At 41.3% G+C, this 18,880-nt stretch overlaps 1 long non-coding RNA gene across 1 annotated transcript; it reads left to right on the forward strand.

The window, feature by feature from the left end:
* Window positions 1–335: 335 nt before the first annotated feature.
* On the forward strand, window positions 336–18,621 carry LOC134164562 (uncharacterized). The gene is made up of 3 exons (XR_009965184.1): window positions 336–591; window positions 9,029–9,092; window positions 18,484–18,621. It is a non-coding gene; the product is annotated as an uncharacterized LOC134164562 (long non-coding RNA).
* The last annotated feature ends 259 nt before the right edge of the window (window positions 18,622–18,880 follow it).

Below are 18,880 nucleotides of genomic sequence, written 5' to 3' on the forward strand. Positions count from 1 at the left end.
GTCCCATGGCGCCATCTCAGCACCTAGGAGCCCTGCCTGCTCACCCGCCAGCACCAGCCAGCTCTTTGCTGTGCAGTTTGGAAAACACTCCCTTATATAATTATACGATATAAGTCCAAAGGTTATATATAAAGCGGTTAAGCGCCACGACAAACCTGCCCCACAACACGCGCAGGCTACAAGGGCACCGCTGTCCCCTTAAGGGGCAGGACCCTCCTCTACCTCCCCTCGTCGCCTTCCCAAGGGACGCCCCGCTCCCGCCCCTCCACCGATGACATCATTGCTGCGTTCCGATTGGCTGCCGGCCCCTCGGTGCCCGCCCTTCCCCTGCCTCGGGCCCGTTAGCTTCCCCGGGTGCTCGCGGCCCATTGGCCAGCCTCTGTGGCGCTCACCCGCGCTCCTCCGCTCTGATTGGTGGAGGCCGGAGCGTGTCGCCGAAGCAGGGAGGCACGGGGAGGGCGCTTCCGCGGTTGTGAGGCGCCGGTCGGCGGTGGCGAGGCCGGGTGGCAGGCTCGGGGCTAAGCGCGGTCTCGGCGGGTGGCGGCTCCGCCAGCGACGGGCGGGGTGGGAGCGAGATGGAACCGTGACCAGGTGGGTACGGAGCTGCCGTGCGACCTCTGTCGCCACAGGGGCAAAGAAAGAGGGGGTGTGTGGGGGGTGGGCGCGGACCCGCCCCGCAGCCCGGACCTCTCCTCAGCGGCGGGGGCAGCGCGTGCCCCCTCATGCCGCCACACCCCGCCTTCCCCTCGTTGTTCTCCCCGCACCGGCGGTCCCGGTGTGAGGCAGGTGGGTGCCCGGCGCGGCTGGACAGCTCAGTTCCTTGGAGCCCCGGCCTGCCCCGAGGGGCCTCCCCTCGCCGGGGCACGACCGCTTTCTCCAGCCGTGGGCCGGCTTCGGCCCCTCCGAAGCCCCCAGGCGTGTTTCTCCTCCGGCCCTGCCTCGGTTTTGCCTCTCCCACCCCCTCTCCCGTCGGCCTCTCCCCGTCTTCTTCACCTGAGAGGGGCTCGGCGCTCCCGGCTCCCCGCTCGTGTCCCGAGAGCCTCGCGTATGGCAGGCCGGCGGTGGGGTTTTGTTCAGGGCTCTCTTTCCGGTTTTACAGGCCTGGTAGTGGCGACAGTAGTTGACAAGGGTTTGTGTAGCAGCAGTATCCTGCCGTACCCACAGGTCCACGCACATCCAAGTGGTATTAAGCAGAGTTAATTTTTCCTACTGAAAAGATGCTTGCCCGTGCTATGGCTAGAGGAATATCTAAAGTAATGTCTGTGTGACCCAGGTGTCTGTGTAGTGAGGACTAGATGTCCCTTTCTGTGGCTGTAAAATCTTGTATTGGAGAGGACTGTAATTTCACATAACCCCAGTCAAGGATGAAGACTGACTATTTGCCTTGTGTGCAAATGGAAATACCCTCCTGAGATCTTTATGGTATGCATCAATGTACACTTATTCTGCATCATGCAAACTTTATGTTAAAATGGTTCTGTGTGATTCTTAACTAGAGATCCTTGAGTGGGCTGAATAAGGGATTTCATGCTTGCTGCTGCTTATAGCACTTCCTTTCTTGTATTATTTTTGTCCAGACAGTATCACGGCCCCTGTCATGAAACTGCATCTTTGTCTATTGTCAATAGAAAATCCGTTTTGAAAACATTAAAATGTATAGGCATTGAAAATGTTTTAAAATACTTCTGTTTGTCTGTAGCTTTGTTGCTGGATCATGCCTTTTATTTCTCAATAGGATTTCAAGACACAGCTCTCAATATTTGGAAAACAAAATGTAGCTATTCTGGGCTGAATGTGTCTATCCCAACATCACCAGCAAAGGCATTGAGAAAATTCAGAATGCAATTCTGTCTTTATTGTCAATTTTCGTTTGACATAGCAATGTCAGGGCTAGTTACCATGGTCAAATGGTAACATTTGACATGTTATCATGGCTCAGCTGACTTACTGAAGGTGTGCTCTCTAATTGAGTGTGGCTTTTACTTTCAAAGTATATCTTGCTGCTTGCACAACACCCATCAGTAGGCTTTTGTAAAGGCACCGTTAAAATCCATATGGTAGAACTGTTGGAAGTGTAATGCCTTTAGATCTTCAGAAGTATTTCCAAAAATACTTCAATCATTTCTGAATATGAAAAGAGAGGGACACCCATTTGTTCCCGTTTACTGCAGTGATTAAATGAGTGATCTAATAGTTGTGATTAAATAGAATCTAATAATAGATTTTAAAATAAGAGTATGATCTGGAGCTGACTGTGAACTCCTTTTCTGTTCTTTAGATTTGTGCTTTCTGCTGAAAGGAGAAAGAGGCTCAGGGCTGAAAGCAAATGCCATGAGCTTTTCACAAGGAGGTGAATTTGCCCTTAATTACCAGATACTAACTCACTGAACCCTTTTCAGTTCTCCCCCGCTTATAATTTAGATACCAAATGTGATTTCACAGAAAAAAGTGAAGAGAGTAAAATATTACTAATTATAGCTTCTTGAGCATCATATTGTTCTGTACAAAATGTAAATAGTGCTGTGTTTGCTGATTCCAACAACTGTAGAAGCAGCTTTAATTTCTATTTAATTAAGGCAATCCCCTCTAACATCATAGGGGAGAAGATACGCTTCTCCTCCCCCAGTCTTCAGGCAACAAGCAGATCATGAAATAAAATGCAAAGAGAGAGGTTACAGAGATATTTTGCCATAGGACTGAGAGAATATGGATTTTTTCTAAAACCAGTCTTTATATTTTCCTCCTCATGAATGTGAAATAATAAGAAATGCTTGGGTTTGGGAAGGAGTGCTTGCCTGTGACTTTTTTATAGCTGGCTTCTGCTGGCATAGTAAAGCAGCAGCATTTTTCACAGACCCTTTCATCCTTGGATCTCTAGGTGAAATACACATTCAGGCAATCAAAATAGCTCTTAATAATAATAATAGAAAGCCCTACTAGATTTCCTTCACTATCGAGCCATGATTACATTATTGTGTGGTATTTGGTGGGGGAAAGGGAGCTGTACTAGATGTAGAGAGGTGGATCAGAGGAAAAAGGGTTTGGATGTTAGAGCAGAAAGCATATAAATTCTTAGAATGTGTTAAAACATTATCACGGGATTAGTTGCTACACTCATTTGGAATGTATGAGATGTCTCCATATATGATTTTTACTTCAAGAACACAATTGATAGCAATTTCAAGTGTCTTCTGTCTTTACACTCTGTTCTTCCTGTGTTGTAGATGATATAATTGGGCTGTCTCAATGCCTGTTTACTTACTGATAACTCAGTATTATGATTAAGATCCCTTTTGAAGAGTACAGTTGATTTCCTCTGTGTGAAAAGAGGTAACAAATAGAAAATCTCATTTTAGTTATACAGTGCTCTTCCTTTATTTTTTTTTCTTTTTTTTTCAAATCAACTGTGTCATGAGGGTCAATGTCTTTTTCTGAGAAGCTGTTGAAGAGGAAGCAGAAAAAGCACAACTGTTCAGTGGTCTGAAACCGTCAAACACCTACTCTGGGAAAGCCGAATCTAATTATTTCCTGCTGTATACATTGCTGAACTGAGGCTGAAAACAGAGGATGTGGTTACACAGACATTTCTTTTAGTGGTAGCCCTGTCTTAAGCAGCTCATATTCCCATCTGCCTTTTTTTTTTTCCCCCCCTCCACACCACGTGCTGTCACTTCAGTAGCAATGGTGTATCCGTGGGGCTGCATGCTGAGCCAGGTTAGAGACCTGGTTTTTGATTTGTACATGTTCTGTTCCTCTCCCCCTCAGCCCCCAAAATAAAAGATGGGGGAGGGCCAAAGGAATGCATAGCTGGAGTGGAGGGAGTGCAGAAGCGGATTACTCAGAGCTACAGCTAAAAGGAACAGTTTTGGAACCATGGTTTAAAACTGTTTCTATGATTCTTCTTTTATGCGTGTGTGTCAGATGAAATGGATGTGTTGGTGTGATTTCAGAAACTGGTTTCTTTGTCAAATGCTCTGTTCAGTCCATCAGGGACATAATGTGTGTGGTTAATGTGTATGTTTTACCTTCCCTTCTTTGAGTGCTTTATGTAGTGCAAACACTGTTAAGTGGCTTCTTCAAGGGAAATGAATGGCATTGGGGTGAAGACAGTTTACATTACCAGGCTTAGGTATGCCACAGTGGTCAGTCAATGCTGTGAGATTTTTTAAATGCAGGTTGTCCTTGTGGAGGGCATATGGTGCGTGTAGCTCATACAGGAATCTGTCGTCTGTCTGGTACAATGTTTTGAGACATTAAGAATCAATGCTAGTAATAGTATCTCACTTTTCTTTGATTCTTTTCTATTTCTGGTATGAGACACTTTTCACACAGATGAAGTTTTAGAGTTTGCCACTGAGCAAGGTACTATAATTGTTTAATTTAGTTTGGTTTATATTCCAGAAATTGAAGTCATGAATTTAGGTTGTGCAGCATTCCTTTCCCCTTCCCTCCCCCATTTTCTTGTGTGTGTGAAGCATCATTATTCTTGTGTGAAGAAATATTTTGGATTGAGGCACACAGCCGTGTTGATAACATCTCTGTAAGAAGGTGAAATTTAACACACAGTCACAAGTCTTCTTAAATCTTGTAAGCTAAAGGCTGAGCTTTTAATTGGGGATTTTCTTTTGCACCTTAACCTCATGCCATCCATCTACTTTTGCTCTCCTACCACAAACTAGCATGTTGACTACTTCTACTTATCCTTCTTAATTAACTTGTGCTCCCTATTTCAGCTTGGTTTGGCCCTGCTGATCCAGAAAAGCAGGGTTTTTGTACAGTACAGCAGAAGGAGCATGCTGACTGCTGCTGCATGTGCCAGCATGTTATTTGTTAACAGCTGGGCATTGGTGGCTGCCCCTGTGGCACTGAAATAAAAATTCTCCCCTGGACATGGTCAGGAGCGGCTGCTGCTGAAGTCTCTGCTTGCCGTGGGTGCATATTGAAGTGCTTGTGTACCACAGTGCAGGAGCCTCTGGCAGAAAGCAGTGGAAAAAATTCCTATTTTGCCATCTTCTGGTGGGGCAAATAAATGTGCTGGCTACACATCATCTTCAGAGTACTTTCACATTAGGGGAGCAGGAGACTGAAATGATACGTCTAGTTTTGTAAAGCTAATTTTGTTTTGGGATAGGAGTTGACATCACAGATTGTTTCAACCTCAAATTAATACTTCATGTAATACATGGCAATTATGACTAGTTCTAGCCACACTAGGGAAGGTGTGTGTATATACTGTGGTTCCTTGAGTTCTACCCTTTCTGTGGTTTGGTAGAGACACTGAGGATATGTCTTTACTGCACAATTGATCCATACGGTTGACACCCTATTTAGGCTTACTCTGATGAGATCATCCTTTACACGCAGCCATACCCATGTTATGATGAACTCATTCTTTCTGCAACTGTTTAGATGTGTGGAGGTACAGTTTTGAGCAAAGGTGAGACAGGATTCACTTTGTCAGTTACAGGGAAACTTTTCCTCCTTCAGGAAGAAACTTTTGGAAAAGCATTGAAAGACTCTATTTGAATGATTATTTTAAAAAATATCATTTTTATGGCAATACAAGAAGCTTCCCAACAGAATGTGATTACAGTCTGCATTGTAACTTAATTTCTGTTTCACTGTGTAAGGTGGACCCAAACCTGCGTGCGTGGTTTCTGTGAGTGATTGGTAGGGCCAAGTTAGTGTTAGACCTAATATCATGTCTCTGAATTTGCTCTCATAGGTCCTGTTAGGCATGCTTTACAGGAACTTGGAGTCTGAATCTTTGCCAAGCCTACATCTCAGAGGTAGTATGGCTGTTAGAAAGGTGGGATGTGAATTCTTCACTGTGTGTTCAGATCGGACTTGTGAATCATGAGTTTCTGTGTTGTTCAGACATGCTAAAACTCCAAGTCACCAGTGAAGGCTATAAGCCATTGTAATCACTGGAATAGCAGCCATTTGGCTTGAACATGTAAACAATGACATATAAACATTTCCATTGGATGGAGAAGTTTATCAGCAAGATGAGACTTCTGCATTTCTTAGAGATGACGCTATTTTTTTGTTCAGAAAATCTGGGACAGTAGAGTTTTGCCTGCATTGACTATATAGTGAGAGAAAAAAAGAGTGTTGGAGGAATGTTTTGATTGTGCTGTAAGCAAAGAATAACAAAAGCATTTAACTGTGGAATTTTTCCAGAAAATGTTTCAGTTACGTGATTAATCTTTGCTCACTCGCTGCAATATAGAAGGAGGAGTAAAGAGCTTGTCTTTCATTACAGCTGTAAGGCTAAATCTTTGTAAAGTCTGACTTGTTTTGAAGGTGGGGTGTGTCTGTGTTTTCTGTTGTTCCGTCTTCAAGCTGAATTGAAATTCCATGGAGTGACTGAATTACATAAAGGTAATGTTAGAAATACATTTGCAGCATCTCTTAGCTTAATGGCATTTACATTAGGAAAAAAAGTCAATGACTGTCCATGCCCATTGCAGACTAGTTTATCTCCTACGGGGTTCAGATGACTAAGCAGTAAATTGCAGGATGTGAGACTTTAACTGCCTGAGATTGAACAGGAACTTCCTTGGCAAATAGGACCAAAAGTTTCAAAGTTTCCCTTTTATTGTCCATAGTAGATAAAACTTCAGTTCTTAGTAGAGGCAGATAAATACATGCAGTCTTAGAGGACAAGTTATGCATGGGAGAACAAGGATGTCTGGACACCTGAGAAGGTAAATGGAAGTGCTGGAAACTCGGGGGAGGTAAATAAACCAAGACAAGGAAGTTAGTGAAATAGTTTGTGCTGTTTTCTGAATGTGTGTTTGCATGTATACACACACACACACACACACATGCTCTTTTCTGAAGGATAATGGTAAGTTTTTGAAAGATGTCAAAAATCACTGAGTGTCTGCGTGTATCTATATAGATATTTTTAATCTTCATGCGTACCTTAAAAGGTAAGACTTCAAGGTCCTCTTTATTGTGCCAGGTGAGATGTCTGTCCAGCCTGGTGTGCAGGTAATGAGTGCCTTGGAAGGAATGTAGAACTGAGGTGTACAGAGAGGTTCTTCCCCTTTCTGCTTCAACCTGTCAGCTGATTAGGGATAGCTTGGTATATTCTTCAGGTTGAAATACTGAATTCTTGGTTAACTGCTTCCTATCTTTGTGGGAGACTTTCCTTGACTTCTTGAGTTCTTCCTTCTTCTGGGATTTGCAAAGTACGTTGTAAGTATGTACTTGGTGTTGTAGCCTTGCATTATTATAATGTTTTAATTACAGATTATCAGCTTGGCTACTTTGTTAAAGAAAAAATAATTACTTGTTATGGATTCTCATGTGAAATTAAGTGGCTGTAAGTAATTCCAAATATTGACCTGATGACAAATAGTGCAAAAAGGTGGCAATATGACTTCTTGATTCTGTGATAGAGCCTTGAATAATGTGTGCTGACCCATTTTATTCAAAGAAAAATTGAAACATTCTCTGAAAGAGGTCATAAGGAAAGCTTCTAAAGTAGTAGTGTCATAGAATTATAGAATCACAGACTGGCTTTTGTTGGAAAGGACCTTAAGATCATCTAGTTTCAAACCCCTGCCATGGGCAGGGACACCTTCCACTAGACCATGTCACCCAAGGCTCTGTCCAACCTGGCCTTGAACACTGCCAGGGATGGAGCATTTACCACTTAATTCAGCAACCTCTTCCAGTGCCTCACCACCCTCACAGTAAAGAACTTCTTCCTTATATCTAACCTGAACTTCCCCTCTTTAAACCCATTACTCCTTGTCCTATCACTACCGTCCCTGATAAAGAGTCCCTGTCCATCATCCTTGTAGGCCCCCTTCAGATACTGGAAGGCTGCTATGAGGTCTCCATGCAGCTTCTCTTCTGCCGGCTGAACAGCCCCAACTTTCTCAACCTGTCTTTGTGACCTTTACTTTTTAAAATTTGTGTCAGTATGGTAAATACCTTCTCCTGCAAGTTGTTAAGTGGAGGAGAGTTGACCAAGTAGGTATGCAGTTCATTACCTGTAGCTGCTTTGAAACAGCTTCCTTCTCTTATTTGTTTGGGATCAGGGACCTCTTTCAAATTTTGCAATGCCCCGATTATCCAAGTGTCTAACTGTGGTCATTCTTTCTTCAGAAGAGACTAATCAGTCTAATTAGTCTTATTCCTTCTGATGCTAAAGTATTAGACAGCTCATTCTATTTTTTTTTCCACTCCAGCTATGTTAATGCTTGTGTCCTGAGTCCATCCGTCTGAAGCTTGTATTTCGGGAGGTGCCTGGGTTCTTTTATTGACAAAATACCATAGCATCTCAGCTGCAGTTCTGTGCTTCTGGTGTCTAGGAAACCCTAAAGTCTGAAAATCTTAGAGGAGGAAATAGGATGGAAACACTGTGTTTAAAACCTTCATATGATGATTTGTATTTTTTTTAAAGGTGGCTAAGGAAGTAGGTGTGAAAGTATGGCAACTACAAATCATCTTCTCATCGTTTTTATTGCTGTTTGCAATAATAGTCCTCTAAAGTCTCCAAAGTAATTATTTTCTAATCAAGTTCTGCTGTGCATGCGTGTTAAAACTGTATTGCCAGAGAAAAGTGGTGTGTTAATTCAGTATGTTTGTGAGTTTGTCTTAAGGTGCTCAAGATGTCCCCCCTTCCATTGCTTTAAAGTGGGATTTCCATTGCAGTCCTGACAAGTGATTTCAGTACAAGGACAGGAAGACTAAGTATGTAATTTTGTGGGTATTCTGGCTTAGTAAATCTCAAACAATGCATTCTTCAGAACTGACAAAACAGCAGTCCTAAACTAAAAAGTTCTGCTCTGCAAGTAGCACAGGTATGCGCATACAAGTGTGGCAGCCTTTTCAGTTCAAATTCTGTTGTGTGTGCCAAATGAATTAGATTTGTATGAAAAAAGAATCCTGGATAAAGGACTTTGCTCCTTACTCTTAAAGGAGAAAATAGGTGTGGTGGTTGTTTTATCTTATTTACTTACTTTTTTATTTTAAGATCTCAGTATTTATCCCCTGTTTTCCCTTTCAGTGACTGAGGAGAGAGCTGCTGGCATGGAATTGAGCTGGGTTTGCCCGTGGGAACTGTGAGTAAGGTATGTATTGTGTTCTTTTTGCTGTCTTTAGTCTGGACCTTTTCTTATGTGCCGAATTGAAAATTGCTTGTGGTCATTAAACATGAGGGGTAGTAGTGTGTTAGAGGTGAAATATTTTGAATTTGTACTAGCATGAGATGTGACAGCTGTCCAGCAAAGACTTTATGGTGTAAGAGTATAAATTACATACTTGTCCACTTTTCACTGCTGCCTAGCAATGTCAGACTCGTCACAAGTTAGCTGGTGGTTCTGTGTTACAAACTTTATTCAGTGTTACTGATCCTTGGCTCACTAGACTGATTTATTTAAGTATATAAAGGCAGGCAATTATATCTATACAGTAAAATAATAATGTCTGCAAAACTGTTACTGGGCTTACCATGATATGGCAGCACTCAGAGGATGATACATTCAGATGTTATCTGTGGTCCCAGGCTGAATCTTATAGTAAAGAATAGAAAATGTTTTAATCTATTCTAGCAGCAGAACAAAAGTCTTGGTTTAGATGTCCTTCATGTGCTGCCTTCTAGTACTGTTGCTTTAAAATAAAAAGTAGTGAAGGTTGAATTTAGTATCCTTTGAATTGGCAAAGAACAGCACTGTCAATTCTCCCACTCCTTCGCCATGTTCTTTGCCCACATTCATTAGATTTAAATGTTAGGGAGCACTTCTTGAGTACTTAATACTTCTTTTCAATAAACTGGTTAGACAAGACAGTAATATTGATATATACTTCTCCCTGAATCACTGGGAAAAAAAAAAAATCTTACCTGTTCTTCAATAGTGTGGATATCCAAGGATGGAAAGTCAGCTCTTGTAGGGGAAAAAGGGAACAGAAGATGTAGTGACTCAGTCTCGGTTGCTGGACTTTCCACTTAAATGAATGTCATGCTTGGTAGCTGCATTAGGAGATGACAATAAATTCAGAGAAATTTGGATTCCATGTCCAGTGTCCATTGATGGGAAGGGTAGGCAAAATCAATTCAAATTAGTTTAATTTATTGTAGACAGATTCTGACCGTTGTGACTGAAGAATGTGACTGGGGTCAGAAAACTTGTTTAATTTTGTTTAAGACTTTTTTTTCACACTGTGCCTAACATAACTGAAAGCCGTCACTTTTCAGTGGGCCTTGTTCCTCTAGTTTTTGTTTTTGTTTTGTCATGGTTAGGTGTTGGTTTTTTTTTCTGGGGGGGAGTGGAGGATGAGATCTAATAAACCTGTGGTTGCAGGGTTCAGATTGCTAGCACAATGGGAAAGGAAGTATGTTTCAAGGTGTAGCATTCCATCAGAACATCAAGCTGAATTGATTTGCTCTGTCGCTGCAGAGCCACTAGATATGAAGAAGTGAAAATTTCAAACTGAGGTGAAGTGATACAATATGGTTATATACTCTCAGTCACAGCCGGTGATCAGACTGAATCATATAAAATGTAAAACTATTTCCTCACACACATAAAAGTAAGTTGCAAAAAAAACTTGCTGTAAACTCCTGTAAGATTCTTCAGATCTCCTGTTTTGCCTGCTGCTTTGTGCTGACATGAATGCTTGTGCTGGGAACTGAACTGACTGAAATATGACTACTTTACCTTTGTCTTATTTTTTAATTTTCAAAATTTATTTTCTTTTATTTTAGTCTACATTGGTTCTCTGAGCTATGTTTCCTTGCCCAAGTCACCACTTTGTTATGCCCTAGTAAATCCAGTTCTTGTCCCCAAAGTTCAAATCTTCTGCATTTGGAAGCGTGTTGTTTCTTGTGAGGTCTTATTTCCACTCTCCTCTTGTCCAGTGACTTTCTCGTCCCAATCTGCTCTAAATTTACTTTCAGTATGAGTTCCTTCATACTTTCTCAGCCCCATAGTTTTCCTGACAAGAATTTCCAAGTCAAAGCTCGCATCTGGCTGCAGTTCGTCAGTATTCCCTTTTCTAGTTTGCTGCAGCCTCTCTGCTTCCACTGGTTGTTGGCATCCGTTGCCACATGCCTTTGCTGCTGGCTGAATCCATTGCTTCATCTGCTTGCCCCTTTGGGGTGGAGAGGAATGCTTTGTCTCTGACTAGAAGGGAACTTAAAAAAAAAATAAAATTCATCGGACAGCAATTGCAAGGAAGTCAGTCAGAAGTCAGTGTTCTAAACAGTCTGTAGTTCATAATGTGGTTCTTTGGCACCAGTGTGGGCTTAAACAGCTTGTTCCCTTTCACGGCTCCCTGTTTTGCTGGCATAGCTGTTTTGTGGCCATGGTGAGCCACTCTGGGGAACAGATCCTCCTGGAAAGAAGTGGCTTTTTTCTAGATTATTTTTCATCTGTCCAGTACACGTTGTCTCCATAACATTTATGCTAATTTCACAGTGAGGAAGGTATGAGAGTGGGAATGTGTAGCTGAAACTGCCACCATGGCTGGATGTTTAAGTGTGCTCTTTGGCACACTTCAGTTGATTTTGCTTTTAGTGAGCTGCTGTTATAAAGGCTGGTCAAACCTCTACATAGCTGTACACTCCTGCTTTTTCCTTTGCATCAGAGCTAGTGATTGTGCAGGCATAGGGCACAACCAGCTAGCTGACTGATCCTGTAGAAAATAGTTTCTGATCTTTTGCAGAGTTAATCATCTGCTGGTTCAGCTGATCTGAGTCAGACCTTGGGTGCACACTCATTAGATCAGACAAAAGGGAAGCAGCAGGAACGAATAGCTTGGTAGCAGAAGGCTGCATTCCTCTTTTAGTTATGATGTTGAGCTATATCATGACTAAGAACTAAAATATACCAGCATGCCCATTGACACATGAGACCTAGACATCACATCTTTTCTGCTCTCTTTTGTTACTTGAACTTCAGCAGAAATTGTTTTTTAAGGCTCAACATCATCTTAGAAGGATGTTTTCCTCATTTGTGCTTTGAGTTTAAGTAAGAACTTCAGAAACTGGGGGAGAGTTCATTCTTTTTGAGCAAGGATTGTTTATTATAAATATCATTGTGATTCTTAAAACTATTTTTGGTATTATCAGAGTTCCTTGAGCTTGAAAGACACAAAGTTCCTCCAAATGCATATTGAATCATGAAAAGCATTTCGTAACATCTGGAATGCTAAACTACATTTCTTAGCCTGCTATTTGTGGTTTTAAGAAATTGATCTTTGATGGTGATTTTTCAAGATCTCTTAAAGACTTTCTGTCACTGCTGGACTGAGTGAAACAAATGCCAATGTCTTATGAAGGAAATGCTTAGGGCTTGAGAAATACAGTTCTTGATGCGTGGTTGTTAAAATCATGTCTACAGCTGAAATTATGCAGTGGATTGCCTTGCACTAGGTGTGTTCTTTGAATCTTTTACCTTCTAGTCCTAGCATCTCTCTACAGCTATTCATGCCTTTTGCCTGATAACATTTCTTGCCATTTTCTTGTTGACCTGAGCATGTTTTTTTGACTCTTGTACTGATAGATTTGCTGGAGGTGGTAGAGGAGAGATTTCTGGTGATGATTCAAAGATGTCCTCTTTTACTGTAATGTGACTTGCACATTATACTTTCAGATTCATATCCTTTTGCTCATATAGAAAGTTGTACTTATCCATGTTTTACCAGCATCTTTGTTCATGTGTTGCAATCTTTGCATGTTTTGGCTTTGTAGGGCAGTGACTTGTGGTCAGGGTAAGTTGGACAGTTTACACCTTCAAATTACTGTTCTGTTTCTAATCCAGAATTAATTTAGTAGCTATTTGACTGCTTTTGCCTTCCCCTCCCTTACTGTGAAAGTGAAGGAAGTTGATGACTGGTTGATTTTGCAGAAAACAATTGCAAGTGGAATTAATGTATTAAAATAAAATTCCCTAACCGAAGACAGTCTCTTTTTAGTGGTCTGCATAGTTTGCTTTCTGAACTTTAAGTGGTTCCTCAAGAACAAGCTATTACAGGGTGATGCTTGCCTTGTTGCTTAGTGTATTGTATATACGTTACGGACAGTGTCATCAGTTTAACTCTCAACTGGAGAAGTAACTATAACAACAGCTGTGTGCCTATGTTAAGCTAACTGACAGGAAACTGAAGTTGTTCAGGTTTTGTTTTTTAATGACATGACCTTGAAGGTGTTCCTGTTGGTGATATTTCTTTTAATACCTAAAGATAAGAGGACTGTCTCTCACTCTGATTGATATAACTTCTCAAGCTAATAAGATGCTTCGGTTGCTAACTTCACTTCTTTTGGATTATTCTTTTGATTCATGATGACCTGGGGGTTATTGTTGTCTTTGGGCGTGGCATGACATCCTCTTCCTCTCTTCTCACTCATTTCAAAGATTCATCCACTTAAAGCCGTTTTGCCCCACAATTGCCTCTTCTCTTGGCTGGATGGTCTCAGCTGGCATGATCATCTAGCAGAAGGCTGCTCTTAAGTTTAAAATAAAAACCTTCTGTCTTCTCAAAATAGCCCAGATGTACACACATGCACTTGCTCTTAGGTGCTGGAGGTTGCTTAGCAATTCTTATATTGGTAGGAAATTGTTATTACCCTGGTAACACAGCCCCAAAATGCAAACAAGGGAAAGCTGTTTATAGAGATGTCCTTGCTTCATTTGGGAATTGTGCTCTTTATTTTTTTTCTTTCATGTGCCTCTCTGATCTTTACTCACTACTTCTGAATTTCTTTTTTTTTTTTCTTCCATGTGTTTCACTCTGGTTATTGAGGTTTCATGTTAGGGAAGGTGGTTCCTTGGTTCATTTGGTTCTTTGGTTCATTTAAATACTGACTGTCAAGATTTTGATGATGCCACAAGCGTGTAAATATTGCCAAAATTGAGAGAAGTCTAATGCATGAAGACTTAGTGCATGTGTTCAAGTCCAACGTGAATATTTGGTTGAACTGTATAACAACACCATGAGGTGACACTGCTACCAAAAGTAGCTATCCTGATTTCTTATTTTATTACCTTGTCTCTCATTTTTCCTTATGCTAGCCCGAGTTTTTTGGGTTGCTGGGCAGCAAGCCAGATCTGAAAGTGACTAATGCAGCTTAAAACTAGTAGTCTGTGTGTGTGGCCAGGTCAGATTTAATACAGATCAGTTCCTTGATCTGGTTCAGCCTTTATTGGCCCACAGGAGCTGAGGAATGAGAGGCTGGGCTGTTCCTTTTGTTGGCAATGCCAGTTCAGTGTCTAACCAGAGGATGTGGTCTTATGATAAAGCCAAGTTGATCTAAACTTGCTCTTGGCAAGGGGGAGGGCTGGGATGCCTTTGTTGCTTCCTTGTGCCAATGTTGGTGCTTGTCTAGCCTTATGATGGGATGATTAGTTTCCTGCCATTTCACCTTCATTAATCTTAATCCCTTCTCCCCCTCCCAGGTTTCTTTTTACTTTCTTTTTGCTTCTTTTGCTGAACTGGTTTACTGTGGGTCAGATAGGTTTCAGCACTGCTGTGTCTGTCTATTTTGTTTCCCTTTCAACTCTCAGGATTTGAGCTGTCCTTCAGTGATTCTGGATGAGCAGCTTTATAAGCAGTTTCTATAAGTAATTTTGTCATATAGTAAGTGCAAACTAGAATACTTTTTTCAGCAAGGTGTAATGTAATCTGGTTTACTGTTGTATGATGTTGCTATGGCAGGAGGATAAACCTAAAAAGCTAGCATGTAGAAGCTGTGGAGTAATTTAACCTTTGTAACGTGCAGGTTTGATAAAGATAATCTTTTTCCAAAAATTCTCATTGGCTGTGGTTCTCAGTCTTCTACCTTGTGCAAAATTGACTCTGCCTTGTTTGTGTATCTGAAATTGAAATCTCTTAAATGCTTCCAGAAATCAGAAAGGGATAATTTATATATTTGAGTTGTGTCTAATGTCTCTTTTGAGCAGTTCCATCTTCTCCCTAGTGCTGTGGTCCATGCTCGTGTTGTTGTGGCAGTGTTTTAGTGCTTTGTAGCAACATAATTTGGACACTGAGAGCTCACTGTTGCCTCTACGTTTGGTGGCACAGCTGTGTGTGTAGATGGCAATGGCCTAGGACTGGGGAACTGATTTTGCTGAGTACCCAGGAAGTCTTCAGCTAAATTGATTTCCCCAGTGAAAGATGGGGCAGTGTAGTGATAGAACTGAGCGGCTGGACAGTGGAGGACTTGAGGATTGCTTAAGCTGATGTTGCTGCTGTAGAACATCTGTGGGATCACAGCCACTCTTGTCCTGGAAGCAGCTGGGCCAAAAGTAGAAAAATGCCGTGATAGAAAGCTGCTGTCTGGTTAGGCAACAAACAAATTTTATTACAAATCCTGAGGGCACTCACCCTGAAGCCCTTATTGAGGTTAAGGAATACTTGTTCTTAATACTGTACATTAGCTTCTGGATGAGTCACTTGAAGACTGTGTGGCACGTTTCTTTATGGGAAAATTTCTAGTCTGTTCAGAAATGGCAGGAAAACAAACGTATTAAAATTTTAATTGGGTTCTAAATATTAATGCCTGTAGCTAACTGATTGATCATTCTACAATGACAGTTATAGAGTGGTGTAACTGTCTGGGAAGTCTAAAAACAGCCTTACTGTTGGTTGCGGGAAAGGATTCCCTGGCTTTTGCAGGACTTCTATATAATGTAGCATGGATGATTACAAATCCTCAAAGCGTCTTATAAATCCTTCTATGTCCTCATCAGACTTTTAATTGAAAACATAAAAATCAAACTCACCCAATTGTAGCTTTTATTATAGTCCTGTGCACTGGATGCCTGTTTTTTAAAGTGGGGATATGTTGCATGCTGAGATTTGGCATTGCTCTGAAAAAAGTTCTTTCTCCCTTAGGCAGAGCTTAGATGTTTGAATGTACTCATGGTGGAAGTCAGTTCTTTCCTCTGTGCTGTGCTGGCACAAGCACTGTTAGTGTGTAGCTGCATGGCAAACTGTACCAGGGTCCTGGTATACCTGGAGTGTGAATCAGAAAACTGACTTTTACACTTGGATCATTTTTATCCTGTGTCACTGCAGATTCTTGTGCTGGCCTGAAATGGGAGGGGATGTGGAGGAAGGAGAAGACAAACTGGTGTGCACGCACTGATTTCTTGCTCTGTTTTATGCTGTAGCTTGCTACTGTACTTTTACAGAAAGGGTGTAGTTTCAGTGGCCTGGCTAAAGTGAATATAGCTAAATTAGGGAAATAGATTCTGTTTTACAACATGGGTGTTAAAATGGTGTTTGAAATGTCATTTTCCTAGTTTATGCAGATTACAAATTCCTGTTTAAAAGAAAATCCAGTATGTTAGAAGTTCCTAAGTACATTTGCTGCTTACCTTGTTGAAGCAGATCTTACATAGTTGAGACATGTCAAGCTTTTTCCTCCCCCTCTTGAAAGGGGAAGGAACTCTTTCTTTCCTTGGGTAGTCTGAGAAAAGTAGGTTGAGTCTCCTGCCATACCAAATCCCTGCAGGGTCTGTCACTTCTGGATTTGGGCCTGGCTGCGCTTGTCCTCCTGCATGAGCTAACCGAACCATCATGTGGTACTAGGCAAAGTGTAATAATATCTGCAGTACATCTCTTCTGATAAAGTAGATAGAGGCTTTGGCTCCTCTAAGATGGTGACAGCCAGCCTCCTAACTGAGCAATTACTCTTCCTTTCAGCCCCTTTCCACAGGTCTCCTATCCTACAGGGCAGGGCCTGAGGTCAATTCTATTGGTTATCATTTAACTCCTTCCAGCCTTTGCAAAGATTATGACCGTTTACCACACTCTGTTATTCTAAGTCTGTGATTTAAAGGTGTGTATTTCCAGGCATTCTGTATCCATTATAAAGAGAAGGGCAGAATCACAATTTTTTCTCTTTGCAGATTACCATTAAAATTTGCTCTCAAATGGATATGACTGGTGTTTGCTTTGGACAGGGAATATGTCAAGGAAGGGGTAGGCGCTTTCTGGCCAAATTGTAGCAAATACTTCATATGACAGTAAGGTTTGGCTCGGTCTCATTTGTTTTTTTGTAACAAGCACCAGCTTCAGTTGGTGGTTTTTGTTTTCTTTTTTTCCATCCACTCTTTTCCTTGCTTCTCTTCAGATCATGACATAAGGTCCTGGGAATGAATGTATGACAGCATGGACGAAATAGTGCATATTCATTACCAGTAAATACTTACTGTTGCTTGAATATACACTGAACAAATTTTTGAACAAATGTACTACCACTTACAACTTTGTTCTGAGTATCACAGAGCAAACATGAGTAATCAGCAGAAGTATGAAACTGAAATGGAAGTGGAGAAGCTATTAGAGCTACTTTATCAGCTATTAATGTGTCAATATTGTCACACTCAAGTTAATTATGAGTGTTGAATGGTGAATACTTAATAAACAACTATTTTCAAAACTTCCTTTGGGTTTATGCCTTCTAATTGATTTCTGAAGGATTATCCTGATGGTTTTTACTTTGCTTCTCTGCAGTTTGCTTTGCTTGCATCTTTTTGAAGCTGAAAGCTAGCCTCTGGAAATACCTTCTGCTTGGCAAATTACCACAGTGCAGCAGTTATGTAGTGGTAGTCTTCTGAGTTTAAAGTGGTTGAAACAGCAGCATATTAAGAAGCAGGAGACTTCCATCTTCATTAATCAAACCCAAGTATGATTTGTCCTTGGTATAATGTCCGTTACTGTTTAAATGTTGACACAATAACCATTTCACCAAACTTCCAGCTGGTTTGTTTCTGTTTAAATTGCTGAAGGGAAAGGACTTTTAATTTTAACATAGTTGTGGCTTTTAAATACTTATCTTAAGAATTATGGAAATATGAAACATTTAAAAATTGTGTATTTCAGTAAGACCTTTTATATAGTGCAAATTTTGCTTACTGTAGGTTTTAAACAGGAAAGCTTTTCTTGTTTATGTGAGAATTTTTCTTGCATTCATTTTCACTAATAGTAAATGGAGAAAATAGACCAAGATAATGATTTTTTTTTCTCTTTTTTTTAATTCAATGCAATTAATTTTACTTGGAAATCCTCATTTGTTGTACTCAGCTGTCCTTCCAGGTTTATTATGAAGGATTACTTTATCTGACTGGATTTCATATTGATGGTTGTCCTGTTAAAACACTACTGTTGGTATAAAAAGACAGTAATTGAGTTCAGCAAGGTTCTAGATAGGCTGACTTCACTGCAACAACTTAATCTCTGTCTTCTCATGACTGGGTTCCTCAAGTACAAAAAGTTGAGAATGTTCTCCTACTTATCTGTAGTTTCATCAGTAGTTTCTGTGGTGATGCTGTTGGAGGTTTATGCTGACTTTATCAAGTTTCAGTCAGTAGTTGGCTTTGAATTGATGATGATAACACAAATGCTCTGCTAAAGAGCATGTCTCTCCAGAATACGGAGATGCCATCATGAACTGGACATATGGGTTAAGACTGACGTGAGATTTATTGTTTGGTTTTTATCTGGTTTGTCTCGCAGGTTGCCATCACGAAAGCCAAAGTGGATTTCTCCGGGGTGGTGTGCCTGCCCCCTTCCGTCATTGCTGGAAATGGGCTGGACGGAGGAGGGGCTGGCGAAAATGATGATGAGCCGGTGCTGGTGTCGCTTTCGGCGGCCCCCAGCCCTCAGAGCGAAGCTGTTGCCAATGAGCTGCAGGAGCTCTCCTTGCAGCCCGAGCTGACCCTCAGCCTCCATCATGGCCGAAACCCCAACCTCCCTCCACTCAGTGAAAGGAAGAATGGTAAGTGGTACAGTGCACTCGTGTCTCATGGAGCATATCCTCACCAAGAAAGTACTGTGTTGTCATTGTATGTGGTCTCATGACAGGCCTGTTTCTTGTTGCTTTTTGCAATGTTCTATTTGCATGAAGAACTGC

Source organism: Pezoporus occidentalis, unplaced genomic scaffold (genome assembly GCF_034315485.1).
Source record: "Pezoporus occidentalis ecotype Australia unplaced genomic scaffold, CSIRO_AGI_Poc_V1 ctg221, whole genome shotgun sequence".
In the NCBI taxonomy this organism is placed as follows: Eukaryota; Metazoa; Chordata; class Aves; order Psittaciformes; family Psittacidae; genus Pezoporus; species Pezoporus occidentalis.